Consider the following 5,157-nt stretch of genomic DNA (forward strand, 5'->3'; position numbering starts at 1 on the left):
CAGCTCAGGCAATGAAAGACAGGCTGGACACAGGTGAAATAGGAAAATCGAAACGATAATCCATATGCTGCACTTAAGGTGGCGAGTGGCAGCGCACCATAGTATTCAAGCATCCTGTTGCGAAACAGTGCTAACTGCGACAGCTCGTCTGCGAACACAGGACGGGCATCCATTTTGAATAAAACTAAATAGGAACAAAAAGCCAGCAGCCAGCGCCAGTAAAACGGGAAATCCACCAAACAGGCTGGAGAAGATCGAATGGAAGAAAGCAGGAATGACTCCAAATATGTTTTTTAAAGAAGTCACAAGACCACTGCTTACAACTTTAAAAAAATGAGTCAGGTCGCTGGCCGGGCTCCGGCCGGCTGTCAGAGGGCCGATGCCTGCGGTACTGAGCCGCTGCTGCCGGGCGGGGGGCGGGGAGTCCGGGGGTCAGAGCTGCGCCATGGAGGTCCGTATGGCCGAGCTCTTCTGCTCGGGCCTGGAGATCAGCCCCGCTCTGAAGCCCAAGGGTAAGAAGGCGCCCAAGGGCCGGGGCCGAAGAACCAACAACAACCGGCAGAGTCCCACAACCAGTCTGCCCCCAGAGGCAGAAGAAGGAAACATAGAATACCAGCTGAAGCTGGTGAACCCCTCTCAGTACCGGTTCGAGCAATTGGTGACCCAGATGAAGTGGCTGCTCTAAGAGGGCCGCGGCGAGGCGGTGTATCAGATCGGTGTGGAGGACAACGGGCTGCTGGTGGGGTTGTCGGAGGAAGAAATGCGAGCATCCCTGAAGACCCTTCGAAGGATGGCAGAAAAGGTCGGTGCAGACATCACTGTGCTTCGCGAGCGTGAGGTGGATTACGACAGCGACATCCCAAGGAAAATAACCGAGGTTCTCGCCCGAAAAGTTCCAGACAACCAGCAGTTCCTAGATCTCCGAGTCGCTGTTCTGGGCAATGTTGATTCCGGCAAATTGACTCTGCTGGGGGTTCTCACCCAAGGAGAGCTGGACAATGGGCGGGGGAGAGCACGTCTCAACCTCTTCTGTCACCTCCACGAGATCCAGTCTGGCAGGACGTCTAGCATCAGCTTCGAGATCCTGGCTTTCAACAGCAAAGGAGAGGTGGTGAATTACAGCGATTCCCGGACTGCGGAGGAGATCTGTGAAAGTGCCTCTAAGATGATCACCTTCATTGATTTCGCTGGGCACCAAAAATACTTGAAGACCACCATCTTTGGGCTCACCAGCTATTGTCCGGAATTTGCAATGCTTGTGGTCAGTGCAAACACTGGAATAGCTGGCACAGCGCGGGAGCATCTTGGCCTAGCCATGGCCCTGAAGGTCCCTTTTTTCATTGTGGTTAGTAAGGTAGACCTGTGCTCGAAGCCCACCGTCGACCGGACAGTGAAACAGCTGGAGCGGGTTCTCAAACAACTAGGCTGCAAAAAGGTCCCCATGCTAGTGAGCACAGACGATGATGCTGTTACCGCCGCCCAGAAGTTTGCACAGTCTCCCAACATCACACCGATCTTCACCCTTTCGAGTGTGTCAGGAGAGCACCTGGATATACTGAAAGTGTTCCTCAACATACTTCCACCGTTAACCAACTGCAAAGAACAGGAGGAGCTGATGCAGCAGTTAACAGAGTTCAGGTGGATGAGATTTACACGATTCCTGATGTGGGGACAGTGGTTGGTGGGACTCTATATAGTGGCATCTGAAGAGAGGGGGAGCGCCTGGTAGTGGGCCCTATAGACAATGGAAAGTTCCTGGACTTGAAGGTGTGCAGTATGCAGAGGAATTGCTCAGCGTGCCGTGTTCTTCGAGCAGGGCAAGCTGCTACTCTGGCCTTGGGGCCATTTGATCGATCCCTGCTTCGTAAGGGAATGGTGATGGTGAGTCCAGAGATGAATCCCACAATCTGTTCGGTCTTCGAAGCAGAGATCGTACTTCTCTTCCATGCCACAACGTTCCAGAAAGGGTTCCAGGTGACGGTGCATGTTGGAAACATGCGGCAGACTGCAATTGTCGAAGAGATTTATGGAAAGGACAAGCTTCGAACTGGAGAGAAAGCTGTTGTGCGGTTCCGATTTTTCAAACATCCAGAATACCAGAAGATTGGCACCAAGCTCCTGTTCAGAGAAGGCATCACCAAGGGTATTGGACATGTCACCAACCTGCGACCCATCACCACGCCGCCCTGAAGGTCCTGATGAAGCAACGACTGAAAGCTGGAACGGAGAACTGAGCTGCGACTTGAACATTGTCCTGTAATTGGGCTACATCTCCTACCCAAGTGACGGCTGTTGCAGCCCGGTCTCACCTCTCTCCCTGTGTGTAGATGCGTGTACAATATGCCATCATGGATTGTCCATATGACTATAAGAGGACCTGAACCCCCTCTCAGATCATCTAATGTGACCCTCTTCTGCCTTGCATCTCCCTTTCACCCCCTCCCTGCGCCTTCGGAACAGGCTCAGCGGCATTGGCCCCAGCCCACACCCTTCCCCTGTTATCACTTACTTAAAAACAAAGAACTGAGGATGTTTTAGCTTTTTTCTTACCCCAAAGCAAACTGCACAGAAATGTATTTCTTTTTAATTTGAAGGGCAATTTGCCTTTCGGTTCTCTCAAGTGAAGGATTTTACATGTGCTCTTTTACTGGTAGCATGGTTTGGAAGGCTGCCTGTTGCCAGCTGCCTTTGTAGGCGGTGCTTTGGCCTTTCGTTGTCTCCATGTAGAGCTTTGTGTTTGTGTGTACCATAGCATCCAGTTCTGCTGGAACTTCCATTATGCCTTTTAAGATGTTTCCTGACTGTTGTGTGTTAAAATTGTCGGTAGATTTGCAATCATTATCAGAGAGCCATCAGATTTGTTTCCTCTTTTTTGAAGAGGTAAGAGGTTGTCGTCGTCTTCCTATCTTCCCCTACTTTCTGCCTTTTCCTATTTTCCCTGCCACTCCTGCCTACCTCTCGTGGTCCCTGTTTTCAGTATAGATGACTTTACGAATGCCTTCTCCTTCATACACCATGATCTCCTTCATTGTACAGGGCACCTTCCCGATGTGAAATCATCTTGCATGGGGTGGTGACTTCTAACCTTTTCTGCCACAGTGCACTTAGGATCTGCCCTATAAGCAGATTGTGTTGCACTTCATGTGCTGGGATTGTAGGGAATCGTCTGTCATGTTCTTAGCGCATGTGGTCCCCTTTATTGAATACTTTTGATCTGCCTTTTTGCCTGCTGCTGATTGCTACCTCCCCTTCAGTTGACCGGATTTTGACCACTCCTAACTTATTCATTTTCTACTTCCCCTTCCTGCTTTCCTTGCCAATTCGTTTTAATCCTTCTGATTGCCTTACCCACTTTTCTTTCTATGCAACACTCTACCCCATCCGTGTTCATCCCCCATACATTTATCTCAAACAGTGCTTAGCGAGCATCCATCGACCTTGAATACCATTCTCTTGTCGAGCTTGACTGCACTCTTTTTAACCTTTTGTATCTTTCCATCTTGTGTCTTCTGTGGTGCTCTGTGTAGTTCCTTCTCTGAATCTTTTTTATCTTTCACTGTCTGACCATCTCTACCCAGTTTTTGTTGCTCTTTCGGACGCTTGCTGCTCTGCATCGTCCCAGTCAGTAAAGACCATTATCTGCCAGACCAGTGCTTAAACAGACCCTGTTTTTAGAGGGTTCCAGGTCTTGCTTATCTGTTGGATCCTCCTACATCCTTATTCATTAAGTCATGTATCTGCTCAAATCGCTTCTGATAACTCGGACTCCCCAAAGCAGCCCTGTGCATCGCCATGGTGCTGTTCCACAGGCCTGAGTATCCTACAAGTGGACCTATCTGCTCTTCCTGACTGTTTCTGCTTCGTAGTAGTACCTTTCAAACACCTTCCACCGCCCCAGTTCTGTTCACGTCTCTTGGGGAGCTGAATAAGGTACCTTTGTGTGCCTACCAGACCACCCCCTCTGGCCAGCCTGTACAGATTTGGCAACCCAGATGTTCACTGTTCACTTCTCCAGTCATTATCGAATGGTATTAGGAGTTGCTTGTTCTATTCGAACACATACGTTTACCCATGTTTATGCATGGGTCAAAATTATGAGTTTGAAGATATTTAACGTTTCCGATATCTGATGCATTAGATAAATCAACCTTTGTTTGATTTTGTCAGGTCAAATCTGCCAAAATGTAATGGGGATACATACAGTACTTACTGTAACATGCAGATTTTGGTGCAATAAAAACTAAAATCCACACTGTATTCCACACACTCGTAATAGGTTTTATCTATTGCACCCTATAAATAACATATCATGTGGTATTGTTATTTACCAGATGGGTTAAGTAGCACCTATACTTGTAATCAAGCCTTAAGAAGGGTGTTTAACAATTTGGTCCAGAACCCATTGCCCTTATCTCACTTCATGTATACTGTGTGTTTAAATCTGTGCATGTCTGCCTTTAAAATAAGTGTGAAAAGGTTGTTTTGTTTTTCAGCTGCACTCTAAGTCCAGAGGAAATTCACCCTGTATTTAATTGTTATTATTTACTAATGAGTGGGCTGAACAACAGATTTGTTAATTTCACTTTCTGTGAGCTTGTAATCCTAAGAGCAGACCGATGGCAAATGCGCCATTGGGTTCTTTTGGCTTGAGAAGTGGAACCATTTCGTACACTTGGTCTGCTGGCAACAGGTGTGGTGCAAAGGATGCAAATTGCTGAACAATCCTTTAGCTAAAGTTTTATTTTACAAAGGAACCAGAAATGTTAGTTTCTTTAATTTCCAGTTCTCATTCAGTGCTGTGATTTTCTTTTAGAGTCCGGACGTTCAAAATGTGTTTATGTAGAAGTCACAAACTTGGTAGTGGGAAAGTGAGGGTAGTTGCACTTGGCTGGACTAGTTTTAAACTTGGAACACAATTATTAGCATCATTATGGCAGCTTGCAGGTGTGAGGAACTTTTGTAATTCGCACCGTTAAGCCTTTTACGTCTGTGTGTGTGTGTATGTGTACATGGGTGTATGCATGAGTGAGTGACATGCCAGTATGTTTCATTCCCACTTGCTCCCCATCTTGTCCCCTCAGTGTATTTACATTTCAGAGCCTGGTTTGTTGGATGCTTCCTAGTAAGTATTGTTCACCCTATCACTCATCACATCCG

The 5,157-nt window shown here is 47.4% G+C and overlaps 1 pseudogene; it reads left to right on the forward strand.

The window, feature by feature from the left end:
• The first annotated feature begins 379 nt into the window (after positions 1 to 379).
• On the forward strand, positions 380 to 4,886 carry LOC147708895 (GTP-binding protein 2 pseudogene; annotated as a pseudogene).
• Positions 4,887 to 5,157: the final 271 nt, after the last annotated feature.

Source organism: Lissotriton vulgaris, chromosome 6, assembly GCF_964263255.1.
Source record: "Lissotriton vulgaris chromosome 6, aLisVul1.2, whole genome shotgun sequence".
Lineage (NCBI taxonomy): Eukaryota > Metazoa > Chordata > Amphibia > Caudata > Salamandridae > Lissotriton > Lissotriton vulgaris.